The sequence below is a fragment of the Hemiscyllium ocellatum genome, chromosome 5 (assembly GCF_020745735.1).
Source record: "Hemiscyllium ocellatum isolate sHemOce1 chromosome 5, sHemOce1.pat.X.cur, whole genome shotgun sequence".
NCBI lineage: Eukaryota > Metazoa > Chordata > Chondrichthyes > Orectolobiformes > Hemiscylliidae > Hemiscyllium > Hemiscyllium ocellatum.
In genome coordinates, this window is record NC_083405.1 from 70912476 (window position 1) to 70929146 (window position 16671).

Here is a 16671-nt window from a genome sequence, read left to right on the forward strand (position 1 = left end):
CTCGCATTTATCTGAATTAAACTCCATCTGCCACTTCTCAGCCCATTAGCCCATTTAGACCAGATTCTGTTGTAATCTGAGGTAATCCTCTTCGCTGTCCACTACACCTCCAATTTTGGTGTCATCTGCAAACTTACTAACTGTACCTCTTATGCTCACATCCAAATCATTTATGTAAATGACAAAAAGTAGAGAACCCAGCACCGATCCTTGTGGCACTCCACTGGTCACAGGCCCCCAGTCTGAAAAACAACCCTCCACCACCACCCTCTGTCTTCTACCTTTGAGCAAGTTCTGTATCCAAATGGCTAGTTCTCCCTGTATTCCATGAGATCTAATCTTGCTAATCAATCTTCCATGAGGAACCTTGTCGAACGCCTTACTGAAGTCCATATAGATCACATCTACTGCTCTGCTCTCATCAATCTTCTTTGTTACTTCTTCAGAAAGCTCAATCAAGTTTGTGAGACATGATTTCCCACGCACAAAGCCATGTTGACTATCCCTAATCAGTCCTTGCCTTTCCAAGTACATGTACATCCTGTCCCTGAGGATTCCCTCCAACAACTTGCCCACCACTGAGGTCAGGCTCACCGGTCTGTAGTTCCCTGGCTTGTCTTTAACGACATTCTTAAAAAGTGGCACCACGTTTGCCAACCTCTAGTCTTCTGGCACCTCACCTGTGACTATTGATGATGCAAATATCTCAGCAAGTGTTTACTTGTGGCCAAATTGGCTACCACATTTTTCTGCATTACCGCTGTGTACATTTCAGAACTATTTGCCATGAAACAGCTGAGGAGCCTGTGCTGGTGATGCACAATCTTTTTGTAAGCTCCACACTTTACCTGCACTATTATCTGGAAATCCATTCTAATTGTTGATTAGGAAAATTCACTTTTTAATAAGGGTCCTAACTTGTTGTCCCACCTTAATTTATTTTCATCAGCCTGGATACAAATATAGGGTAGAAACTGGGTACTCTAAGCCATTCATTCAATCTCCTTCATTACCTATGGAAGATCAATGCCACTTGCCTGGATAGATACAACAATTCTAAAAACTACACATCCAGGAGGGTGTTCTACTCAACTGGGATCAATTCAGTTGGCTCAATATGCATCTCCTCCGAAAAGGTATGTGGTTGTAGCATGTGGCCCAGCAATTAAGCTGCTAGTAAAGTAGGTTCTTAATCCTGGTGACCCAACCACTAAAGAGAGGACAATGTTAGAGATACAGCAACACTTGCTAAATTGCCACCCAGTCACCCATTTTCCTGACTCAGGTATTTAGTCCTATTTCTTTGCTATTGCAGGTAACATCCAGGATTCAATACTTATTAAGCACAGTCGAATGGTGTTTCAAAATGATTCAGACAGTTTTGAGAAGATTTGTAGCCCAGGTTGAGGTTCTGGATGTGGGTTTGCTCGCTGAGTTAGAAGGTCCATTCTTCAGACCCCTTGACGTCATGGTAGCCCACAAACCCACCAACACATTAAAACAGCAGCTAACGAACTTGAAAGACCCTATACAGACAACAAGCAAAACTAAGATCATTTACAAAATACCATGCAAGAACTGTAACAAACACTACATCGGATAAACAGGCAGAAAATTAGCCACCAGGATACATGAGCATCAACTAGCCACAAAACAACATGACCCTCTCTCACTAGTATCCTCACATACAAATGAGGAAGGACATGACTTCAACTGGGACAACACATCCACCCTAGAAAAAGCCAAACAGAGACAAGCACAAGAATTCCTAGAAGCATGGCATTCCAATCGGAACTCTTTCAACAAACACATTGACTTGAACCCCATTTATCACCCCTGAGAAAAAGAACACAAAATGACATCATCACTGGAATTGACATCACCAACCCAAAGAAATGCAAACATAAATAGAAAGCAGGAAACATCAGCAGTGCTTCATCCAGAGGCTCACTGAAGACATTACCTAGTATGGTGACAAAACGTCTGAAAATGAACCTTGCAGCTCAGCAAGCAAACCTACATCCACATTCAGACAGAATTTCACCATCGCCTTCAGATAAATTAAGGCTGACAAAGGAAAATGTGATCCTTCTACTCCACAAATTTTGTTTGAGATAGTTATCAAAACATGAAGCCGAATTACCAGTAAAAATGAGGTACGTGATTCAAAAAGCAAATGAGGAGGAGTAGGCCTTTTGATAAGATACGGTCTCAACTCCCCTCTCCTGCAGGCAAAAACGCAATTATATCCTCTCTTAAATAAGGCAATCATGACTCTTTATAATACTTCTGATGTGGTCGCAACAATGCTACACAACTGTGGCAAAACATTCTTATTTTTAAATTCCCTTCCTCTTACAATAAATTACAACATTCCATTTCCTTTCCTAATCACTTGCTGTATTTGCAAATTACCTTTTTGGGACTTTATGAAGCAAAGCACCCACTATATCTCCGTGTGGCCATTGCTATTTGAATAAGCTGTGAAGGACTTTAGGCTCAATCTACAAACTTATTTTCTTTTATGTGTGAGCCAAGTCCTGCGTGCTCTTTAAATAAAGCAATAAGAAAAGATATTTATTCTTACACTTTTAGTTTTATTCTATCAGTAAGTGGATAAAGTATACAGAGCTCTGGGTCTAAACCTTTCTATCCCTGACAAACTACTAAGGAAGTCAGTTCACAAAGACAAAAAGACGTATATCTTCCCCTGACCCAGTCTTTTATACCATACAAAACATCATACCATCACTCAAGTGAAATTGTCTTCTAATTGGCCATTGGTCTGACTCCATTCCCCACCTCCTCGCATTCCCGGATGTCCGATCCCACGTGACCTTCCCTTTTCTGAGACAAAGGAACACCACGCGGCCTCCGTTCGGACGCGAAGCGGCAGACTCGCATACTTCCGGGGCGCAAAACGGACGATCACGTGACCTCCCGGCACTCTTCCAGAGCGCGAAACAGGGAGACCACGTGACCGCGCCCGCGTCTCGGAGCACCATGTGGTCATCCTCTGCGCACGCATCAGAGGACCACGTGACCTCCAAGCACCGAGGACACGCCCACTCACAGTCAGAATCCATCCTACCGGTAAGCCTTTTATATATATATATTTACAGCTGCTACATTGCTACTTGTGCTCCCAAAGTATGCAAGTTCATGTTTTCAAAATGATTATACCTACATTAATAAATCCAAACAGGAATTGAGAATTTTTTAACCTGCAAGTTGAGAGAATTTGGAATACATTACCATAAGGAATTGTCAAGAATAACAAAAGTATGCAAGGAAAATCTAAAATATAAGAGGGTGAAAGGAACTAAGCATAATGCTGACAAAGGTTAGATGAAGGGGAGTGGGAAGAGATTGGTGAGCAATATAAACACTAGTTTTGATCAGTTAAGCTAAATGGCCTGCTTCTGTACATTGCATTCTCCTAAATGTTTATGTATTGTATTCATGATCAACTATATAGTTTAAATTTCAGGCTGAATATTGTGAGTAATTTCACCCACTCTTAACATCAATCACTGCAGAGAAAGCCAACTTTTCTTTATAGTCATTTTGTGATACTACACATTTGTGTGAAGTTTATCTTAAAGACATTTGCAGGAAATCAGTGTATGAAGCCATTCTGGAAGAACTGACAGTGCTACATTCCATCAAACAAACAATGTCTGAAATCTTATCACTGTTAGAATATCCATGACATTAAAGATGTTAACAGCAGACCCAAGAATGTAGTAAGTGGTTTCCCTTTGTGCAATTTAGGTTTCTACATGAAAGAAATTCATCTGCAATAACAGTTTTAAATTGTGACAGTAAATCATATTGCTTACTTTTGAAACTGGCTCTTTGATGTGCTCAGGTCATCAACAATACAGACATAAATACCACCATGAAGAGAAATACTATCTTTTGTTGTCTTTGTAACTCTTCCAAACAGCATCATTAAGATTCCCCTCTTAATTTCATCATTACCTGCAAGGGAAAGCATTGCCTTAATTATAGAAAAAATTGGAAAATTTGAAGAGAAATCACAAACACCAAGTCAATTACTTAATGTGGTTATCCACAAACAATGAAATTATTCTATGATGCAATTGGAAAGCCTTAATTTTAAACTTTAAAATAATTTTTTTTTTCAAAATGTACTTTACATGCTTGATATGCAATTAATTCCAGACACTGAATAACCAACATGCTGCAAAAGCCATAATCCTTCTCTCTTTACAGGAATTAGAAGAAATCTCAACTCTTAAATTATGTAATAATGGACTCTCAATTATTGATCTTCACTTCAAATGAAAATATCATTATCTTAAGGAGGAGCTGAGTAGAAACTATATAGAAATTGACTAAAACAATGAAGAAATCTGAAATATTCATTTGTCATATTCTGTCAGTCTTTAAACATGTATTTTTAGTGGTACAGAATTTTTGCCAAATTATTTCCAGTATTGATTAATTAAATCTTTCAAAAGCTTTGTTCTGTTAATCAAACTTTAACAAAACTTCACAAAGGTACTAAAGAGCAACTCTGATTTTTTAATAGTTTGAAGTTGTGACTGCTTTTGTACAATTACATGCTTTCACTTGAAATTTGATTTGATCTTTAGCTCTCTTTAGTTAATCAAGGGTTGTGGTCTTCCCCTTGGAAATTCTTTGGCTGGTGTGCATCTATTCTGTGTACTCTGATATATCCTCCTCAATACCTGCCCCAGATCTATCATTAAACTAATTTGCCAATTTAATTTAGATAGATCTACTTTCATGCCCTCAACATTGAAAATACTAGGCTGGGACTCCTTCCTTCCAGAAAACAAACACAAAACGTGATTCTATCTGTGATATCTAAGGACACCATAACTGTGGAGGTCATTACTTAACCTCATCATCTTGCACCACACCACATCTAGCATTGTCTGCACTCTGGTTGGCTCTAGCATATGATGTTAAGAAATTCTTTTCCTTCCCCTTTAATACAAAAAGCAAAAATTGTATGAGCTCGTAGATGCTCCCTTTGCACATTTTTAAAGTTCTATACGTAGATTAAAATCCCTTATGAAAATAGCTGTTACCTTTCGAACAAGCTCATACTAGTTCTTCCTTTGCACTCTATTCTACAATATGGTTACCGGTATCAGGGCCTATATACCAACCTCACAAATGACTTCATGCCTTTCTCACGGTAATCTGAACAACCTTGTATTCTAGTCTCGAACTTGGATCAGCCCTCCTCATTGTACCATCAGCAGCTAGCAGACCTACTCCTCCACTATGTTGTAATGTTCTGTTCTTCTGAAAAGTCATATTGCCATTGGTGTTTAGATCCCAGTCTATGCTATTCCTACAGTCATGCTTCTGTACAGGCCGAATTGTACTTATTTCTTTTCTTCAAGTTAAATATAATTTTCACTGGCGAACTTGGGTTCTGTTTCTTCGCATTGAATATACATCTGTTATGGGGAGAGGGAAGAGGGAAGAGGGAAGAGGGAAAGGAAAAGGAAAAGTTTGGGAAATGGCCCCCTCTTTTGTGTACTCTGACATGTCCCCTTCAATATCTGTCCCTGATCGATCACTTAAACTAATTTGCCAGTTTACTTTAGCTAGATCCATTTTCACGTCCTCAACATTGAGAAAACTTGAAAGCCACTTATCTGACACAGTATCTGTTAGCTATAATCAAACTGGCCCTAAAACCCTTCAAACTTAGTGATTTTTCAGATTCTAATTTAACTAGGCGGTCACTTACCATGAATTGTAGGATAAAGGCTAGTGCAAACTTGTGATACAGATTTTTATCCTGACTCATTTCAAACACTTTTTCACACTCCTACAGAGTCATCTGTTTTTTGATGCTATCTGCAGTCTGTTCCTCTCAGTTCACTGAGCCACCAAACTATGGAACATATAATGAAAACGGTTTGAGAGAAAGTTTCTGGAGAATTCAGAAGGAGGATCACACAATAGTGGAAATGTACGACTGAACTACTTAAAATACTAATATAACAATGATCTCATTTGATTGCAGCTGAAATTATCTTTACCAAAATCTCATGACTCATTAACATTATCCCAGCCCAAAAACCAAAGAATATCCATTTCCTACATATATCCCATTTGGAACTGCAAATTTACAAGCTAAATATTTGCACCTATCAAAATCCTGTGTCCACTTCATGGTGAAAGTTTGCATTGTTTGTGCCTCTGGTGAGATATTTGATGCTTTTACATTAAGCAGTGACAGAGCAAGAGTGTGTAATGGCTCCCCAGCTCTTCATTCTCTTCTTTACTGCAATGCTTAAGGAAACCTTCTCAAGGCAACACCTGGAGGAATGGGGGTAAAGGCAAAGCCATTGGGTTGGGGAGCAAGGGTTGCTGGTAGTTTAGAGTAGTTACTTCCATATGCCATGTCCATGCCATCAATCATGATTAATCTAGACAGAGAGAACCTTCACCCATATTGACAGACTGACTGCACTGTTCAGTCAAACTCTACCAAGCTATTACCTTTCCCTTCTGCTGTGTAGTGAAAATTTCTTTGTCTGTTAAAAGGCAGCCCAAAGATCTGTAGTGCCTCTACCAAAAACCCTGGATGTCCAGAGATGACAGAACTGCACCAGATCATCCCAAGCACCTAATAATAGCATGAACCATTGGTCCTTTGGACACTGACAATGAACTCATTGTTCAAGCCTTCAATCAAAGTCATTCAAAGTCATTTCCACTGAGACATGCTCTAATAATGAATAGCCTAATACTAACAATCTAACACAGTCTCTCAACCAAGAACTATGCTATATTAGTCATTATTTGTTATTAAAACATTTACCATTAAAAGTCATCATTTTTTAAAGAGAAAAAGTATGTATTAAATATTTTTAAATATATTCCACTTAATCCGCATTAATGATAGCTTGAGAACTTCAAATCAATAAGTTTGTAACTGAAAGAGGAAGATGGCACTTGTCATATGCTCTCTATGGGACCAAAATATTTATGCTGTTTTGTTAATTTTACACCAGTTTATGTTACAGCATACAAAAATGCAATTCTTGGGAGATTTGGCCTGACTTCCTGTGGCTGGATTCATAAACTGGTGCCAATTTCTGTGCAAGTACAACTCAGCAAATTCCTACTGTAAGCATTAGTCTATTGAGCCAAGTTAATTCAATGATACAAATGCAGGACAGGGCATAAGAAACCAAGTGCGCTGCTTGGAACTAGGCAAAGTAAAAAGCCTGATCCCAACTAAGCGTGCAAGCTTATGTGGGTCAGCTATCCTCTTGTGCTTTTGTGAAACCAGATCAAGCAAATGTCAAGCCTCAATATGCATTTATCCCAGTGGTATATCAGGAAACCCGATATACTTTCTGACAAACATTGACTAACTATTGCACCAGAACTGTAAAATTTGCATTCATAACCCTTAAAAATGTATAAAACCAAGCCAAACAAAACTACTGTAGTAGAGGCCAGAGTAGTGACTATGCATACCAAGATTTCCATCAACATAGCATATTTAACTTTGGAAAATAAACAGACAATAAAGGACACCAAGCCAAAGGAAACATTAGAATAGACAAAGTTCAGTCAAAAAAGTAGGTTTTGCACATTTCAAAATGGCTGATTAATAGTTAGATGGTTGAAGTCATGGCTAGTAATGGCAGGGTGAAGAACAAGAATGCATGGCATGGTGAACTTACAGACCTAGGAGTGGAGATGCTATCCATGAGTTTTTAAAGCAGATGATTGGAATTCCAAATTGGAGGTATTGGGGAAGTGAGACAGGAGTATTTTTTAGGTTAGCAATTACAGAAGTGATAGGAGAGCAGGACTTGGTTCTGGTTGTGGGATATACTAAGAGTTTTGGATGAGCTCAAGATAGAAATGTAGTAGATAGGAGGGTACTTAGCAGGGCATTGGAATAGTTAAACATTTGATGAAAAACAATATGGATGAGGGATGAAGACAAATGTTTTTATTTTCCAGATTGGCGGTTGGTGATCTGTGTGATGGAAACACAAGCTGAGTTGAAACTAAACTGGAGCTCAGACAAGGCATCTTTGCTTTGAGCCATTTGGTACAGCCATCAGTAATGGCCAGCGACTGTAGTGAAATCATAAGTTAGGAAAGCATAGACAGGCATTAAGTTTTTGATCACTACTACTAATGGAGTGTTAAACATTGTGGGCAGCATGGTGGCACAGTGGTTAGCATTGCTGACTCACAGCGCCAGAGACCTGCATTCATTCCCTGCCTCAGGCAACTGACTGTGTGGAGTTTGCACATTCTCCCCATGTCTGAGTGGGTTTCCTCTGGGTGCTCCGATTTCTTCCCACAGTCCAAAAATGTGCAGGTTAGGTGAATTGGCCACGCTAAATTGCCCATAGTGTTAGTTGAAGGGGAGAATGGGTTGTGGGTTGGTGTGGACTTGTTGGGCTGAAGAGCCACACTGTAAGTAATCTAAGGTTTCAATTAACATTCTAGGATTTAAAAATTGCCATCTTCTTAAATCATTCAATTTGAATTAGTCTGCTGAATGTGACAACTAAATAGTTAAAGCAGCTGGAAAATAGGGAAGTAGCTGTGTCCAATAAACTGTTTTTGAGATGTATTTAGATTACATTAAAGTTTAAGATATTGAAATAACTAAATATTATCCTCAGTTCCCAGACTTAATGTCAATTTAAAAAAGCTGCCTAAAAGTATGTAAAAACAAACTTGAAACCTTAAAGAAATTAGCAAATTTTGGCCAGCAATCTCAACATGGCTTTTTTTTAATATTAAAATAGGAACTATGGTTTTGATTTAGCTTTGCTGTTAATAAATTAAAGTATTGGAAACCTATATGTGGCATAGGTAGACCTATATTCCACAGGGCCATTGTTTTGCATTTGACCTGGGTTGGTGTTTGTGAATAACAGTACCAGTACACTGTTCCTCTAACTCCAATGTAGACCTACAGGGAGGACATATCCCATCCTGAACATGTAAGGTGATCTCTTTGGGCCTAGAGAACTAGGGCTGGATATTTCTGTCTGCTTGCATGACTGTTCACACAGGTGAGAAGACATCAAACATCTCTCAAACTTAACTAATCAAAAAGAGTTAAATAGAGTCATAGAGATGTACAGCATGGAAACAGACCCTCGGTCCAACCAGATATCCCAAACCAACCTAGTCCACCTGCCAGCACCTGGCCCATATCCCTCCAAACCCTTTCTATTCATATACACATACACATCCAAATCCCTTTTAAATGTTGCAATTGTACCAGCCTCCACCACTTCCTCTGGCAGCTCATTCCATACATGTACCTCCCTCTGCGTGAAAAAGTTGCCCCTTAGGCCTCTTTTATATCTTTCCCCTCTCACCCTAAACCTATGCCCTCTAGTTCTGGACTCCCCCACCCCAGGAAAAAGATTTTGTCTATTTATCCTATCCATGCCCCTCATAATTTTGCAAACCTCTATAAGGTCACCCCTCAGCTTCCGACGTTCCAGGGAAACCAATCCCAGCCGGTTCAGTCTCTCCCTGTAGCTCAAATCCTCCAACCCAAGCAATATCCTTGTAAATCTTTTCTGAACCCTTTCAAGTTTCACAACATCTTTCCAATAGGAAGGAGACCAGAATTGCACGCAATATGCCAACAGTGGCCTAACCAATGTCCTGTACAGCCACAACATGACCTCCCAACTCCTGTACTCAATACTCTATCTAATAAAATAAAACATACCTAACGCCTTCTTCATGGCACAGTGGCACAGTGGTTAGCACTGCTGCCTCACAGCACCAGAGACCTGGGTCCAATTCCCGCTTCAGGCAACTCTCTGTGTGGAGTTTGCACGTTCTCCCCGTGTCTGCGTGGGTTTCCTCCGGGTGCTCCGGTTTCATCCCAAAGTCCAAAGATGTGCAGGTCAGGTGGATTGGCCATGCTAAATTGCCCGTAGTGTTAGATAAATGGCACCACTGTAATCTTGACACTGATCACCAGCATTTGCAGTCCTCACTTTCGCCATTGTACTGGACAAGGTCAGAAAAGAGGAGTGAAAACAACCAAGGAGGCAGATGAAAGCGATTGGAAATAATGTGAAGGAAAAGGGTCCCCTGAGAGGTGATGTCTGAGACTGGGGACAGTGGATGAATGTAGTGGGTTGTGAAGGGGTGTGGGGGGGGGGGGGGGGGGGGGGGGGAGGAGGGGTGCAGGGAGTCAAGAAAGACCATTGTGAGCCATAGCACCCAGTGAAAAAAGCAACTGCAAAAGAATGAATACACAGAATTTAGTCATTCTGTGGCTACTGTTCATGGCAACCTCTTGCAGGCTGAGGATCTCTTTAGAGGTTTTATCAGAGAGAAAAGATTGCTTGTAACTTACATGGGGTTCCAAAGAGGAGTCATATCAGACTCAAAACATTAACTCTCTCCCTCTCTCCACAAACGCAACCAAATGCTGAATTTCTCCAGCACTTTGGCTTGATGCTGCAATATGCATAGGCTGCTCCATAGATCCTAACTAGATCTTCTTCCCCAGATCATAACAGGCCCATCTCCATTCCAGATTTAAAGCCTCAGTTTTGATCATCCTCCACTCTTCCATCCTCAATAAATTTGACATGATCCAAAATTCTGCTTCCATAAAATAACTTCAAGTCCCATTCACTCATCACCCTAGTGCCTGAAGGCAGACAATAGCTTATGCTCAGTTAAACAACAACTTGACTTTAAATTCTCATTCTGGTTTTCTAATCTTACCGTGTCCTTGCCCCCCCCCCCCCCCCCCATGTATCTGCACTCTCTTCCAGAAATACCATACCTGCTCCAATTTCAGCCTCTTGTGCAGGCCCAATTTCAGATCACTTCATCATTGGTAACACTGTCATCAGCTTCCTAACCAAGCTCTGGGATTCCCTCCCTAAACCTCTTGTCTCTGTTTTACATATTCCTTTGAGCATACCTTTGGTTACCTACCTTGAGATTTCATTACATATCTGGGTATCAAATTTTGTTCAAGAATGTTCACTACCTTAAATGTATTATATAGATTCAAATTGTTGTTTTGTTTTGATGGTTCCTCCATTTATCTCAAGGCACTGAAAGTTGTTAGATTCCCAACCTGCACACTACCTTCAGTGTCATTTGTTGCATAAAGCACAGTCATGTAAACTGTTCTTAAGTAGATCACCATGTACATGACAGGTACTCATGTGACTCAGCCAATATTGTCTATCTCATATGTTACAGGCAAGGATACCCTGAGACATGGTACATTGGCGAGACCGAGCAGAGGCTACAGCAACGGATGAATGGACAAGTTACAGCAATCAACAGACAGGAGTGTTCCCTCCCAATCAGAGAACATTTCAGCGGTCCGTGACTTTCAACCTCAGACCTTCGGATGACCATCCTCCAAGATAGATTTCAGGACAGGCAACAATGCAAAGTGGCCGAGCAGAGGCTGATAGGCAAGTTCGGTATCCATGGGAATGGCCTCAACTGGGACCTTGGGTTCATGTCACACTATTGGTGATCCCATTGCACTATACACACAGACACACATACGCACACACGTTTGTGGGGTGAATTCGTACTTGCAAAATTACATTTTACTTTGCTCAAAAACTGCATGAATCCATGTAAGATTCAGTAAATCTGTTTTTTAGATTAGAATCAGTCTGGCCATTGTGGCACAGATAGCCTCGCAAAAGGAAGCTCACACTTCAAAACATTATCTGGGCCAACATGGCACCTATTATTAAAGTTCACTTGAGAATGTAACTTAAAAAAAAAGGTTTGCTACTTACATATGAAAGAACTGAAACCAACATGGTCATTCTAAACAATGGGAGATTTAACAAACAATCCAGGTCTTTTTCAACATAAAGTTTCAGTTACATCACAATGTGAACTTTTGCTATAAATTCTGTGTCTTACAATCTTATACTCCACAAATACCTGATGAAGGAGCGGCACTCCAAAAGCTAGTGCTTCCAAATAAACCTGGTGTTGTGTGATTTTTAACTTAAGTAGACCAAACGGTTCATATCTTAAAATATGCTGACGTATCAGAGTTCATACTGTATATTGCATCTTGAAGATATGCCACCCTGATGCATGGATATGGTTGAAATTAATGTATCAGCTACAAAGATGTGGAATGGATGACGAGATGTGGAATTAGCAATAAAGAACAAGAAACCATCAGGCTAGAATTTGAGCAAGGGTTAACTCTGATCTTTTTCCACAGATGCTGGCAGACCTGCTGAGCTTTACCAGCAATTTTTGTTTTTGTTACTAAACTATTATTGGCTTGATTGAGAAAGGTTTAATTGCCAAACTCTCTTATATGCTGAAACCAAAAGAGAAAATGCTGGAAAATCTCAGCAGGTTTGGCAGCATCTGTAAGGAGAAAAAAGAGCTGATGTTTCGAGTCTAACTGACCCTTTGTCAAAGCTGCTTTTATCTCTTATATGCTGTCTTTTCTTTAGGACCAGGGATCAGACAAGAATGTTCAGAATTGAACCCGCTGTTACAAGTCTTGTGTTTGGATGAGGGGTATTTTGAAGTGCTGTTTAAACCATCAGAGTAACTCTTTGCTCAGGGGCAAAAACATTCAGGCATCTCTGACTAACAATTGCCAACGCACCTGCACAAAGCAGCACAAACTCTTATAGCTGCCAACGCACCATGAACTCAGTGTCTTTGGAATGGTGTTTCAGGATCTCCAATCCCAAATTCAGAATAAGTAGTATGGCAAGCGTAGATATTTTTAATGATGAAAGCACAATTATATTTGAATGAAATGGGAAAATGTTGATGATATAAAACCATTGAAAGCTGCATTGGAGAAAAGATTGACAAATAATTGAGCCAAATTTTCCAATGATACTTTTGGTGAACAGAGTGACAGATAATACTAAATAGCAAGGCTACTTACTTCTGTCTGGCAGGAAAGTTTTGAAAAGCCACATAGAACTCCTTAGAAGCAAGGATGTTTCCTTGATCTCAGTCAAGGTTGCACACAGCTTTGCAAATGTATGGATAAATTCTGGAGCAATAGAAATTAACAGAAAATGGATAGACATTAGAGCTATTGCAATGGCTCACACCTTTAAGTATCACAACACCACCAGGTTATAGTCCAACAGGTTTATTTGGAAGCACTAGCTTTCTGAGCACTGCTCATTCATCAGGTGGTTGTGGAGTATAAGATCGTAAGACAATTTCACGCAAAAGTTTACAGTGTGATGTATATATTAAAAATAGTTTTCAATGTATAATTTCAGTTACATCACACTGTAACGTTTTGCGAGAAATTCTGTGTCTTACGATCTTATACTCCACAACCACCTGATGAAGGAGCAGCGTTATGAAAGCTAGTGCTTCCAAATAAACCTGTTGAACTATAATCTGGGATTGTGTGATTTTTAAACTTTATACAACCCAATCCAACATCGGCATCTCCAAATTATGACCTTTAAGTATCAACACCATTGGAGAACATACTTTTCTGTTGAGCTGCAATACATCTCCTGTCCATATATTCCTTTTTAAAAACGCAAGTACTTGCCTTCATCATTGTGAAGGAGTGAATCCTGACTCTCAGGGGAGCATTTGATATAGATCCTTCAAAATGACCATCCATTGCTAGCTCCCAAAGGTCAAAGGTTAATGGAATGTAAATTTAAATCAAAAATGGTTATTTCATGGAGTAATCATAGTATTTTTATGCAATAAATGAAACTCCTTTGCTCTTCATTCCTTAGAACCACATAGCACAAAGAGAACTTTCAACCCATTGTGACCATGTTGTTCTTGGAAGAGGTTATTCAATTAGTTTAATTACTCTTTCCTCTGAAAATACATATTCATAATCAGGAATTCAAGTTAGATACTGCAAAAATAAACTTAAATTCAGGACTTTTATTTGCTTCAAATGTAAAATATCCCCATTTCTCAGCATTCTGAATTTATCGATGTGATTAATCAGATCATTGGACAGATTGCATTCTTATTTTTGTGTGTTTGGTTCTTTCAGAAAAACATTTAAAAAATCTTTCTTCTTTTAGGTGCTGTATATCACATTCCACAATATAACATTCTTGATGTGAAAGAAGAAATATAAATGTCAGAGTTGATTTTTCATTTTTAACTCCATAGAAAGTGAATTTTTCTTCTACAAAACCTGCAGAGAGTGTGCTACTGTTCTTTTTTGTGAAGTAAATCTCAGAAAATAGATTATAAAAAAGTGTTCATGTTTTTTGTTCTCTACCACTGTAGATGATGCAGTGATATAAAGCTTTCACAAAAGCATCTCTAAAATAAACAAGTTACAAAAATGGAGAGAAACTGAAAAGAAGGAAAAGAGCTAATGGTGGGGAGAAAGAGGGGAAGGCGATTGTCAAAGGCAGTTAATTTATTAAAAACTTGTACGTTATATAAATTTGATTTATTGGTCTGATATTATCCTCTAAAAGAGCATAAATACCTTGCTATAATACATGCAACGGAAACAAAAGCTTTTTCTCAAACTTTTAAAACTCTTTCTGAATGGGTGTTGCTAGCTGCTGATTATTGTATTCTACATCGGTGAAGTTCACACAAATTATTCCTCTCTGGCCACATAAGGTCTTTAACATCTTTAAAGGTACTTAATATCCCCATCAGCACTTTGGTATCTGAAAACACAGCATATCTTAAGAAATTCAATCACAGAGCAATACATAGATATTCACAGCTCATATGGCCTCCTTCTGCACTGCAACAATTCCGTGCTATGGAGATAACAAATGTTTTATTTATTTATTTTTATTTAGTTTTATCTGGGTAGTAAAAGGCCCAGATATCCTCTCAAATTCACAAAGCCCAATTTCTATTACAATTAACAAAGACGTGTCAAGAAAAGAAAATATGAAGCAATACATGTAGGAAAGTTATTTGGGTGGAACTGAGAAATAAGAAAGGGATGAATCCCTTATTGGGATTGTATTATGGACCCCCCAGTAGTCAGAGGGAAATTGAGAAACAAACTTGTAAGGAGATCTCAGCTAACTGTAAGAATAATAGGGTAGTTATGGTTGGGGATTTAAACTTTCCAAACATCAACTGGGACTGCCATAGTTTAAAGGTTGAGATGGAGAGGGATTTCGTAAGTGTGTACAAGGCAATTTTCTGATTCAGTATGTGGATGTACCGACAAGAGAAGGTGCAAAACTTGACCTACTCTTGGGGAATAAGGCAGGGCAGGTGACGGAGGTGTCAGTGGGGGAGCATTTTGGGGCCAGTGACCATAATTCTATTCATTTTAAAATAGTGATGAAAAAGGATAGACCAGATCTAAAAGTTGAAGTTCTAAATTGGAGAAAGGCCAATTTTGACGGTATTAGGCAAGAACTTTCAAAAGCTGATTGGAGGCGATGGTCGCAGGTAAAGGGACGGCTGGAAAATGGGAAGCCTTCAGAAATGAGATAACAAGAATCCAGAGATAGTATATTCCTGTCAGGATGAAAGGCAAGGCTGGTAGGTATAGGGAATACTGGGTGACTAAAGAAATTGAGGGTTTGGTTAAGAAAAAGAAGAAAGTATAGATCGAGTGAATCCTTCGGGGAAAGTGAGGACTGCAGATGCTGGAGATCAGGGCTGAAAATGTTGCTGAAAAAGCGCAGCAGGTCAGGCAGCTTCCAAGGAGCAGGAGAATCGACATTTTGGGCATGAGCCCTTCTTCAGGAAGATTTACAAGGATCTTGCCAGGGTTGGAGGATTTGAGCTATAGGGAGAGATTGAACAGGCTAGGGCTGTTTCCCCTGGAACGTCAGAGGCTGAGGTGTGACCTTATAGAGGTTTACAAAATTATAAGGAATATGGATAGGTTAAATAGACAAAGTCTTTTCCCTGGGATCAGGAAGTCCAGAACTAGAGGGCATTGGTTTAGGGTGAGAGGGGAAATATATAAAAGAGACCTAAGGGGCAACTTTTCATGCAGAGAGTCATACATGTGTGGAATGAGCTGCCAGAGGATGTGGTGAAGGCTGGTACAATTGCAACATTTAAGAGGCATTTGGATAGGTATATGAATAGGAAGGGTTTGGAGGGATATGGGCCGGGTGCTGACAGGTGGGACTAGATTGGGTTGGGATATCTGGTCGCCATGGACGGGTTGGACTGAAGGATCTGTTTCCATGCTGTACATCTCTATGACTATGACATTTCAGCAACAACCACAATATTAACATTTATTTACACAACACTTTAACCGTAATAAAATGTTCCAAGACATTCCATGGGAGCGTTGTCAACAAAATTTGATACTGATTTACACAAAGAAATATTAAAGCAGAGCATTTTGGTTCAAGATGTAGATTTTTAGAGGAAAAGGAAAGAGTAAGATGGCTCACCAGGAGAGGATTGGAAGAGTCACGACTACAGACAAGGGCCTGTCAAGAACATGAGTTGAGGCAGGGGTGATGTTGAACAATGTTTTGGAGATGGATGTAAACATCTTTGTGATGGCATGGATGTGGTTAGAAGTTAGAAGCGCGCTTCAGAGTCAAGCTTGCAAAACATTTGTACAGTCTCAACTGCCAGGGAAAGGAATAAAGCTAGAGAATGGAGACATGAATGGTCTTCCTGATACTTAAGTCAGAAGACATTTCTATTCATTGATCA

General features: G+C 39.4%; 1 pseudogene; it reads right to left on the minus strand.

Annotated features, from left to right (window-relative positions):
* Positions 1-10028, minus strand: part of LOC132816201 (maternal DNA replication licensing factor mcm6-like) — a 32225-nt pseudogene extending 22197 nt beyond the window's left edge.
* Positions 10029-16671: the final 6643 nt, after the last annotated feature.